This window comes from Pholis gunnellus, assembly GCF_910591455.1.
Source record: "Pholis gunnellus genome assembly, chromosome: 1".
In the NCBI taxonomy this organism is placed as follows: Eukaryota; Metazoa; Chordata; class Actinopteri; order Perciformes; family Pholidae; genus Pholis; species Pholis gunnellus.
In genome coordinates, this window is record NC_136528.1 from 12354041 (window position 1) to 12366517 (window position 12477).

Here is a 12477-nt window from a genome sequence, read left to right on the forward strand (position 1 = left end):
ACTATTAAAAGGACAAAGACATTTTTGTTGTTAAATTAATTTTCTTATTTAGCCATGTAACAGATTGACCCCGTCATGTTTACAGTACACTTACTGGTTCTAGATTGAGTCAGCTCTCCACTGGAATGTATTTGGCAAAGCTTAGCTTGATAGACCCTTTTACGGTTTGTAAACAATGATGACGTATGGAAGTGTGCGCACGCAGTTTGGCAACGGAGGTACGACCAAAATGCAATAGCTTGTTAAGCTATGCAAGGGAATTAACTACCAAAGATAGCAAACGCAGCCTAAACAGATCTGTGTGCTCGTAGTGAGTGGGTAGAATACATTAGCAAGTTGCCCAATATTTATTGGCCAGATACTTAGCGTGTAACATAGCACCAACAAGATATTACCAGCCACTAGATGCTTACAACTCTGAACAGAAAGTTTAATACCATGACATAGACTCAGAGTTTTGAGTTTTGTTGAGTTTTTAAAATGGGCGCTTCAAACACAAGCATTCTTTATCAGTCAAGTAGTAGCAGTCACCTCGTTTAATATAGCTTGCCGCCATAGATGCCGCCGGTGTTTCGGTTTATTGAGTGAAAGTGTCAACTGGTGTCTCTCAGCGGAATGCTTCCGTGGTTGCTCATTGTGATGGCAGCTGTTAAATATACAAACAGATCATGTACTGTAGGTTTCCTTGTGAAAGCCTTTTAAGCTATTTTAAATATATACTCATCTGTGTTTACTAGTTATTAAGAGCAACCACGGACGCATTCTGCTGAAAGTCACCGGTTAACACGGTCACACGATACAACAAAACACCTGGTGCTCTGGTGGATGTAAGTCCACTATTTACTGTCTTTTAGCTCTGTGTTTGGTCTCTGTTGAAACAGGTAAAAATCTATTTTCCACATAGAACTTAAGCCAAAATATCACTCTTAAAGATGATTACTAGTTCTGTAATTATCATCCTTAGTACCTCTAAAATGATTAAAGTATATTCTCTCTCAAATAGTTTGTGTCCCACTGAAGTAAAACAGAAGCAAGTAACCACCACATGATATTTTGGTAATCATTCCCTGGGCATAGATAAGTGTTTACCAGAAAAGATGCACACAGTCGTGTTGAACTTTGTTTTCATTCTGTTTTCATTGTTAAGGTCATTGTTTGTTTGCCTCTCTGTATACATTACATTTCACAGTCTATTGCTTCATTCCCATCTAATGACTTGCAGGCACCTCTGTCTGATTTGCCAGAAATGACAGCAGACATGACAGACTAAGTGATTTAAGTTCTGCTCCCGAGCAGAACTACATGCCCTCAGTGAAACCAGATAGAGAACAACTAAAGAAGCATACAGACCTATCAAGAAATACAATCACGGTACAATAAAGCTGCACAACAACAGAAAATACATAATTTAAGATGTTTATGCAATCAAAATGGAAGCAGTTATTATTGTGAAGACTAGACAAGTATGTTTTTTCAAGGACAAGGCCATTTCATCTCCTACAAATTATGTTCAGCCTTCATATTGAAAAACATCTACTGCTTATGTTATCAGTCACATTGACTTTTATATTTAAGAGGAAACAAACTAACTCACTAACGAAAACAACTGTATTCACTTTTGAAATATGGTTAAATAGAAGTAAATGTGAAGACGGAATAAAAAACAGAGTTTCTTCCTACATAATAGGTTATAGTTATCCTGTTTTAAAGTGGATTAAACAGCTTTGGAAGGATTCAGTTTCAAATTGTTTCCATTCAACAATCATATTGTATAACTGAATCAGGGTTCGCTCGGGGATGAGGGATTTCTTTTTCTTGTCAAATGAAGTTTTGATTCTTATTTATGATCTTAAGAAGGAGGGTAAATTTAGCAATGGAAACCCTGTCATATAATATTTGAACATTTTTATGCTCCCACGAAGATGGAGGGCTGTTTCCACGCTATAAAACATTGATGTGAGATAAAAGTATTTCTTCATCTGAAATGATAACATTCTGCTACAGAGTTTGCAGGCTTTCTTTATGGTGTTTGATACTGTACCTTTAGCCACCATTGCTGCAGGGCTCATATTTGAAATGCTACAAATGCTGTAGAAACACAGGATAATTTAATAGGTTTCTGACTGCCAATCCCCAGGAGCCAACATGAGACAGGGGGAAAAGGCAGCTATTGTAATGTGTGCTTGGCTCTCTTACATGACTCGGTTGCAACTAGCATTGATAGGAATGATGGTTTTTATATGTATGGCTTTCTGAGTGGCGGCAGATGTTCCGCATTCTCCAGCAGCACTCCGTTCCGGAGGGAAATCAGGGAAAACTACGCACTATAAAATTAAACCACTGACACTTCACCGGCCCTGAAACCAAATAGGGCCCGCAGCATCAGCAAGCTGGAGCGAATCCATCATTTCTCATTTTTAGAGGATTCCATCTGTGCTAACTTTCATTAACACTGGCTGTATCTGCACTGAACTGCTTTATAATAGATAAACACCACACCACTTATTCACCAGGGCCCATTGTTTGATATCCCATAAAAACATACAGTGTATAGGATTTGGAAAAATCCCCGATAGGTTAAAGCTATCATTGTTCATTATATACAACATAGCAATAATTATTTACATTGGTGTGTGCCACAGTTAGTTTCACTCTGTTTTGCCAGGAAAACAACTCCGTCCAAAATGTTTGTGCTCCAGTTTGAATCAGATATTTTTGGCACTGAATGGTACAGATGGATAAAATGATTTCCTAGATGACTCATTCGAGTTTTATAAAAAGCCCACGTCCCAGAAATTATTTGTTGCTCTTTGTAACAGGATCCAAAAAAAAAAGTTTTTGTTTAGTTGTTTGATCTTTGTTTTGCTGGTTTTGTTTAATTTTAGAAATGTGATTAATTTCCGTCTGAAATAGGCTGTAACGCCTCTCAGCATAGAGACTTGCTTACCTCCTTTAGCATGGGGAAGGTCACATTACAATTTGCTTGAAATAATTGACTCAGACCTGATTTAGATTATAATATAACAAGTACAAATCTGTAAAATCACTTGCATGTTCATTCCATAATTGTAGATGTGCTTGCATTGTGTATATTCTCAGTCTGCACAAAATGCAGAACTAAGAACGTAAATGTGATTCCTTTTGATTTTGTGCAGTCAGTCAGTGCTTTTTTATTTCAGTAACTGTATTCAGATCAAATGCTTTGTATTTTCAGTCCTTTACATCGTAATCTGTTAACCTCCAAAGCTGCCTGCACCAGTAGCCAGTGACACCCAGTTGAACCTGGATAAGAGGATTAGACCTCAGGCTTTATGGAAATAGTAAAGATCAAAAGAGGACCAGCAATGGTCAGACTGTTCATGCAGGTAGACTGGTGGAACAAAGCCTTTTTAATTACCCTTCTAATTGCCCCTTTAACAGTATGAATTAGCATTTTAATGATGGGTATGTAATTAGAGTGGAAAAGGCTATGAGAGCTGCAGGCTGCTAATAATGCCTTTCAGCTCAAAGATCATAGCAACAGGAGACAAGAGCAGCTGCACCTGAGCGCTGACACACTGCACTATTCAGCCAACAATGAACAGATGCTACATATACACATGCATGCAGAGAGGGACTTTATGCACACACAGGGCACATCAATGGGTGCATGCACACAAAGACTTAGCAGTCACCGGAGTGAACAATTGGTGTACATCTAGAAACCGAGAAAAGACAGTAATACAAACAATTGTCATACACTAATCCATACACAGCCAGGCCTGATTAAGGCCAAAGGCCTGATTAAATCATTAAACTGATCATTAAACATTAAAGTCATTATATCATCAGTCACCACTGTGCATTGGAACCTGATGATTTTTTTGTTTGGTGGAAACATTAATGTTGGCAATAACATACAAGTACTTCTATACATACAGATATACACATTAGACACAGATGCACATGCAAACAGACAGCTTATACACACACGGGCACAGACGCACACATGTACTTTTCCAAGCACACAGCCTATCAGTGTCGCAGCCTCACAGAGGATAGCTTTGAGGACCTTGGCAATTACACCATTTACAACAGGCTCCCCTAACAGCTCGCATGTAGAGAATGAAGGATGGTAAAGGATGAGAGTAGTTTGGCTAAAGGCTTTCCAGCTAATTAAAAGACTAGCCTAGCCTCCAAATGACCATTAGGATTCATTTGGCTTGTATGCAAAAAAAAGGCAGAGATGTATATCTCATCATGAAATGGGCGCAAGATGAAAGCAGGCAACATCAAATATGCCCTTTCTGTGTGCCAATCATTTGTCATAAGAGAAACCGTTTCCTATGTTTACACGCTAAGCAAATTGTTCAACTGCACAAGCACATCAAAGATGTTTTAGTAATGGCCTGTTCTGAAGGGTTGGTTTTCATATGAATATTTAATAACTAAAATAGGTCTAAAGGAGACACAACGCAGGCAGTAATTATGGGACATAATGGCACTATATGCAAAACATCAGCGGCACATATCTCATTATTATCCATTAACGATATCTGCAGTGTAATGATGGATGTCTTTGCTCATATAGCTATCTATAATATCATATGGAATTCAAAGCAAATGCTCTTCTCTTATTCTTTATGACACAGCTTGTGGTATTTATTTATGATTGGACACTAATAGCTTCCTGCAACAATGACACACATTGTTATGAGCTGAAAAGAGATCGAACCAGACATGTAGCCTTTATTTCTATGAAACCTGTAATCAGCCTTTGCATTCAGTATGGAACTTGTCCGTCTTCTGGCTAATCTTACTCTAATTGCAGCTGCCCCTTTACAGGCCACAAACTTGGCTCTACAGTCTTTAGCACCCGCATTAAGATTATTTAACCAGAGCCGAGACAGAAATATCAAGGCGGAGCTAGCGTCAAGAACAGAGGACTGTCTTTGTGCAGTGTTGCTTCTGGGACTGATGGGGCTTGTCAGTATGCTCGGGATGGCCGTCCTAATTATTTTTCCCAGAGATGAGGTCACATTCTTCATGGCCCAATCAGGGATTGAGGAGAGCTTGTTATCAACAATCTGCAGACAAACAAACATGCAGGCTAAAAGGCAGCCATTCAGCGTACGCCCTTAGAGCGTTTTGCTCTATTCATAATGATCAAATTCAAACTAACAAATGTAGAAACGCAGTAAGGTAAACAAATGTTATTTATAAAAAATTCTTAATATTTTTAGCATGAGAGCTTTAACTTGGAACAATAGAACAGATTTTTCTCTTTTCCCTCGAGGCACGCAGGACTATGGCATGATGACACAGCGGGCAATAATGCCATTAGCAGACTATTATTGTTATTTGATGTGCGTTAAGCAACCCTTGTACAGATGGCTTAGTAATGTTCAGGGGTATTAGGCCTGTTGTCATGGTGAACACAAAGGCCCCAGCAAACTGTTGGGGAAAATTGTTGTGATAATAAGCCTTTCTTGTTTTAATGGATTTTTTTTCTTTCTGGTGATGTTAAATGAGGAACACACCAAGCCCAACAAACAAACCATAATGAGAAGCACGTACATTGTGTATGAACACATTTGCGTCATGTTCATTTTAATGTCCGGTGTACATAATATGTATTATTCTGTACGTATCCTCAAAGCTCTAAGAGATGTTTTTGGACTCATTGCTGCTCAAAGAAATTTCAGTAGAGCGCAGGGCTCTATGGTTGAAGGACGTTCTCCGTACCTTCAAAACAATCACCAGGGAGCAAATGACCTTTCGCTAAGCCTTGCCCCTCTTATTTTACTGTTGTTACGCCTGTCGTGCTCGGCTACTATGTTGCCTATCCACATGCAATTATAACGATGGCAGCAAAATCAATCAAAATTCGTAGTAATATCAAGTTAATCTATTTATAGAGCACATTTAAAAATGACATGTTGACAGAGAGCACATACACATAACTCTATCTTGGGTAACGAGTTTTTGGCAGGCATGGCTGAAATGTCAACTTCCTTAAATCAGGGCAGAGTCCCATTAGTTCCTCTGAACTTTGATATAGTACCCATAACCCAACAAAACAATGTAGTTAGCTAATCATATGCGGCCTAGCTTTGGAGATAATGCTAGTTGACTACTGTATGTAGGTATTGAGTGGGGCTGGGAAAATCAAATAGCACAATATTTTGGACCAGATACCTCTATAAATATTGCGACAGTATTGTAGGGTTGACTATTGGTACTTTCACAAAATATTAACACAATGAGATTTTAGATTAATACTCAGTAATGTGGATATAATGGCTGAAAGTTGGTCAAGGCAGATTAACTATAATTTAGATCAGCCTAGTAAATTCAGAAATGACGTGACTTTACTGTAACGCTGCCTTTGAAAACCAGGGAAAGACAACACTTATGCCCTATATTATGATATCCAAAATCTAAAACAATATCTAGTCCCATTTGACAATGTCGATATAATATCAATATTTAGCTCAGCCCTGCATGCTAGCTTACATAAGAGCAGCTAACACTGTTAAATCCCTTCCTTAGACTTTTGCTGTTGTGTTTTTGGTATTTCAAAGGGGAATAAAAGAACAGCCCCCAGCACACCGCTTTAACATGTTGAGAAATCCAAAGCACGAAAAACCCAGCCATTACAGCTGCTCAGCTATGATTTAGCAATAGCTGTTTAGCGAATGTATGATTCAAGTTCAAGATGGCAAAGAGTTTTAAATGTTACCATACATTAGCCTCCTTCGCTTCACGTTGCTTGGTTTTGAGCGAAGTGAGCTCCATCGTTCCAGTTGAAACATGGCCAATCAAAAAATAAAATGTATGTAGTGTATGGATTGTCCCTGTATTCACAAAGGTTATCTAAAGAACAACACAAAGCAACAACACCTATAATACACAATAGTACCTTTCCATGTCGATAACAGAGAGTGACATCTGGACCCATACTGACCATACAGTGCTTCCATCACACGTTTGCTTGCACACCAACTTTTTTTCTTATCAAATTTGATATTTTACAGAGCCCACTCGTCCACGTTCACAATAGGAAGAGCTGATTCTGCTGAAGGTCACCCCGACATCCGAGCTGAATGAATGACATTTAGAGTACAATTTCCTATTTTTCCCCATTTTCTTTGATACACGTTACTCTACATGTACGCACCATGCACGCAAGCACACACCCATGCGTGTACACATTAACACACACACACACTCATACTGAAGGCTTTCAGCAGCCACTAAGCTCTTGTATTTTACTGCAATGAGTTATACACACAGTAATGACTTGGCGGGTCCCTGACTCACTCTCCTTTCTCTTTGGTACGAGATAAAGCAACATTGCAAACTGGATTGACTCCTCAGCTGTAAATCTATAATTTAAAGAAACATTTGTTTAGGTTGACTAAGTTCCCATATGAGTGTGGTTTACTTCACAGCATCAGAACTCTTACATCATTTATTACTTTTTAATAATATGAATTTTCAACCATTTACATCTGGTACTTTTGCTCCTGTTATTAGAAGATGGCATTTCTTCTAACCCTGTTGCAAAAGGACACGTCTCTTTGTGCTCCCTTCCAGGATAATCAAGTCATCCTTGTCCACATGCCTCCCTGTATCTCTCCTCCAGCGCCCTGACCTTTATCTTCAGCTAAATCTTATTTGCCTTCAGGACTTTATAGAGTTTTCCACTCATTCATAATCTATTTGCAGTGTCCTACAGAATTTTCATTGCTATGACATTTGACAAAAAACTTAATGGTAAGATATTTCAGTCCCTGTATTCATTTGCGGTCGACTTTGAGTGAATCTTTTTGGAAGCAATGGGTAGATGGATTGTGAGCAGTTTTGCTCCAGGGACATTTTTCCCATAGTTCAAGAAGATTACCTTTTTGGATGTGTGCTCCATTAAGCAGCTCCCCAAATCAGAAAAATACTCAGAAAACTTTGTGGAGTTGCTATTGTTTACTGTCCTTTAAAAAGAGAGTCTAATGGACTACATAACAAACTGAGGAATCACCGGTGTTTTCTGTGACTTTTTCCTCTTACAATTAGATGAGACAGGGAGACACTGAGTGAATGAAACACAAAATACACAAGTCAAATGGTTTAAGATGAATGGATGAAGATGAATGCATTAGGGGTTTCACAGAACAGTCAACTATCAAAACCACTAGCAGACACTGTGCATCGTCCATCTGCTGTGTTCTTGTGGTGGTGGCACCAACTTAGCTTTTGTGCCCCCCTCAAAATTCCCAAATTCATCTTATTATAAGGAACACCAAATATAATGAACATGAATTGATAAATGATGAAAACTGTATTGCTTTCCGATGCAACTCACGGGGGGCTTGGACCGAAAGGGCTGAGCGGAAGCCTCTGGGGGCTGCATCACGCATGGGCTTGCAGCCGGTCACTGCTGTAGAGGCAGTGCGTGATATGCGGAGCAGTGGCAGTGCCTCCCACTATATCAGCCACAAAGCAGATGTGTTGTTACTGCAGTCAAACACTCAGACGAGCTTGCTGGGTTTAGTTGCTGCTCATTTGTGAACAGCCTCTCAGAGCAAAGATTTCTTTTGGATAGGGAAATGTTTATTGGGTACACCTGTACGGTCTATTGCAGTCCAATACAACTGCTCTGCCATAACGTATACTTTTATGATGCCTATAATGTTCAGGTGTTTTTTTAGACTCTCATAGAGGTGTTTTAGTGTTGAGGTGATAGTAAGTGATGATGTTGTACTGGACTACATTATATTCAAATGTGTTTCCCCCTCAAATTAAAACCAAACTCAAAATAATTTACGACACATGATTGAGTTTACACTTTTCTAAAAATGTCACCAAAACTCTTCATAATGAGCACCACTAAAGATAGCATCGTTTCACAACATTTCCTTGTTGCTGAAACGCAGGAGGTCAATTAGGGTAACCTGTGGGTTTTGTCTTGAAACGACAGTATTTATTCAAATCAGTGTCCTCTATCATTACCTAGTGAATATGATCATATGGCATTACGTTGATCAGGCAGTCCAGTATGCTACTATAGACTCTGCTGCTAAGCCTTACTTAGTTTCTTTTTTCTGTTTCATGGCTGAAGAGGATAATTAATCCTGCAGAAAAACAAAAGGTCAAGCCCAGTAAACAGGTATGTCATGCAAAATTGTTCTGTTCCAGAAAACCAAAATCATATTACTACAACAAATCAGCCTGCAGATCATCACTCAGCCTGCAGATCATCTCAGAACAGAGACAAGATGTCGATGTACAAATTGCCCTGACATTGAAACCCAGTGTCTTCCAGAGAGGTCAACAAAACAAATTTCAAAGTGGGTAGCTCACTGAGAGAGCCTTTGCTATTCGTGTTCAATCAACTGTTTAGGAACCAGCACTTCAGAGGCCTCGGTGACACATTTCAGGATCAGAAGTTTTTATGACTAGCTGATGTTTTTTTTACTCAAAATAAAGAAACCCATGCCCCTCTAAACAACCAGAGATGTGTTGCTGCACCGCAGTGCGAATAGTATGGTGTCTGTAGCCTGCAGTTGTGGTGGAGGAGGAGGGTGGGGTGGTTGGAATCAGTGACATTCTTCAAGGCCAGTGTAAGATTAAAGACCGGGGCTGTCGTGCCTCTGATCATATATTCACAAAAGATACCCTGTGAAGAACACATCTTTAAAGAAGGCTGGCTAAAAATAATACCACTACTTGTGAATATTTGTGGCATCCCATTATAGATATCATATAAATGGTCCATTACTGAGTAAGGAGATTACACCCCAGAGAGTTTTTTTTAGTTACCCTGCTCATTTTCTGTTTGCTCTCTTTTTTTTTGGCACAATCCTGTGAGCAGCTGCCTCCAGTGGCACGAGTTTGTCCTCTGTGACGTTATAGGTTTGGAAACATCATGGATCCTATAGGTGTGTTTTAAGCCAGGAGAGCCTTTCTTTTTTGTTTTTTTATTGAAAGAATCAACCCCAACAACATAGCATAGTGGCTTTGAACTCAAAGCACTGATAAAAGAAAAAAAAAACAGCCTTTGGCATAATGTGCAACCACGAGCATTTATGCAGAAATGAAAAATGTCAATAGTGCTTCCCTCCATAATATTGCTTATTTCACTGGCACATAACACTGGCCTGTGACTCATGCACATAAATCCAGTGCACACAGTACAGTAAACCGAATAATGATTAATATAACTTTCATCTTGGGTTTGCTTCACTTGGTGTGGCCTTGGGTTCTTTTTAATAGTCATGGCACAGTGGAAAAATGTAATAGCTTGCTATTCTGCATGTCCTTCAAATAAATTATATATATATATATATATATATATATATATATATATACATACAGAGAGAGAGAGAGAGAGAGAGAGAGAGAGAGAGAGAGAGCGAGAGAGAGAGACGTATATATATACACTTACACACACCACCGTACCATGTGTTGCCCTTTTTGTACCTTTTTGTAGAGTCTAACAAAAAACACTTATAGGATTACAACACCTGGTAGGGGAGAAGTATTAATATAATAACCAAGTGTTTCAGGTTGCTCTTAATTCAATTGTCCCTCTTAACATTTCCCGGCTATGTCAATCAATGTGCCTGCCTTGTCTTTAAAGCAACAGAGGAGTTATCCATTCCGGCACCATTAAAACATCAATGTCTCATTTCTGCTAAATGGCAGAGGAAAGATAATTGGCATGTGTGCATGCATATTAATTAACTGATAATGAGCCGATAAGGCCCCCTCTCTATCTGCAGATGTGGAACCACTAATCAATTGTCAATGAAATGGGGTAAAAATGTGCTTTTATCCCTCTACTGAAATTAAAAACCTATTTAGTACCACGTTTTCCGACAAAGTGCTTCTCATTTATCTTCTGCAGCACATTATTCAATCATACTTTCCATTTGTATAATGGTAATATTTTCATGTAATTTCCCGCTGCCTCTGAGATGGGTATTTTTGATATGGCTTTGTAAAATGGCTATTCCATTCCAGCTCCATTCACTAGCTGGTAATAAACTTACAACCTATATTTCAGATTAACTGTCTTCAGCAAATGGAGCCAGCCTCTGATGTCTCATAGTGATCTGAGAAAGATCACTTCTGCTCCCTGGTGGCGGCAGAGAGAACTCCTTCAGTGTTTGCCCATGCCCCCTGGTGGACTGGAGAGTGCTTGAACATTTTTGTAACCCAACTCTTGGCAGCATTTCATTATTTGCTGTGTAAAGCACTCACTGTCTCTGATATGCAAAGCATACTATCGAGTCGAAGAGCTGCAAGGTATCCACAGCTGAAACATAAGCTGACTATCTTAAAGGGTTGCTGCTTTAGCCTGCAGCACAATTGGAAGCGTTTGAAAGAGTGTGTTGTAACTATCAGCCCTGACCAGAGGTGTGTGAGCGCTGCAGTGGAGGAGGAGAGGAGAAAGAACATATAGGGACCGTGAAGACCAACAAAGGCGATGCAAGTACGCCGCGGGGGGCTTTAAAAAAGATCTAACGGAGGCCTAGAAAAGAATATAAAGGCAACACAGGTACACAACAACACAACGCAGTATTTGAATCAGTGTATTATCTCAAAAGAGTTTCTGCAATATGAACATAAGAGCTGGATCTTTTTTGAAGTGTGTGTGTGTGTGTGTGTGTGTGTGTGGCTGGCACAGATGACACACGGGTTGATGGACAGTAGTGCATCGTCGCCTCCTCCTGCCGACAGGCCCTCCTTCACCCCGGACAGGCCAATCTGTACACACAGCGTCACAGACACATAGAGCCCATCTCAGTCACCACACAGCCCATTTGTCATGTCAAATAGCCTCAGAGAGACATGGCGGTCAAGTTATAGAGGTGATTGTATCAAAGTGACCCCAATGCGGTGGTCGTAAATTGCCGGCTTTATGGTGAGGTACTATTATCTTGTGCCATTGATAGAATTGAAAACAACGAAAGGTCATAGTCAGCTGATAAGTAAATGGGAAAACCTTTTTTCATGTAGATTATGAAGAATATTGGAGATTTTATGAAAAGGAGGCATTGGGGAAAAAAATAGCTTTCAGAGAATTTAGCATATTTCTTACTTTGAGAAGAGCTTAGATTGAGTTGTGAAGATGGCACTCAGCTGGAACTCTCTGTTTTTTCATCCTCATCTTTGTCTGTTCTTCCATTGGTTTCTTCTGTAGAAGCCTCCCTTGTGGACGTGGCTGTCTTCGGCCTCTCCTCCGGCTTCTCAGAAGAGTCCACCACTGTGGTGCCCCGGCTCGTGTTGCAACCCATGATTTGGCGAAATCTAAGAGTCTACAGTGCGCTGTTCAGCTGAGGAGTCCAGAGGCCTATAGAGTGTTAAAACACTGGTCATAACCTCAAGACCTGTGTAAGTGTTGTGGGCGCAGGTTGCCTTTGTTCTCCATGGCAACCTCAATACTTCCTGTTGAGTTTGGGCACCGAACTCTATGTTGGTTTTATTTTACGAGCC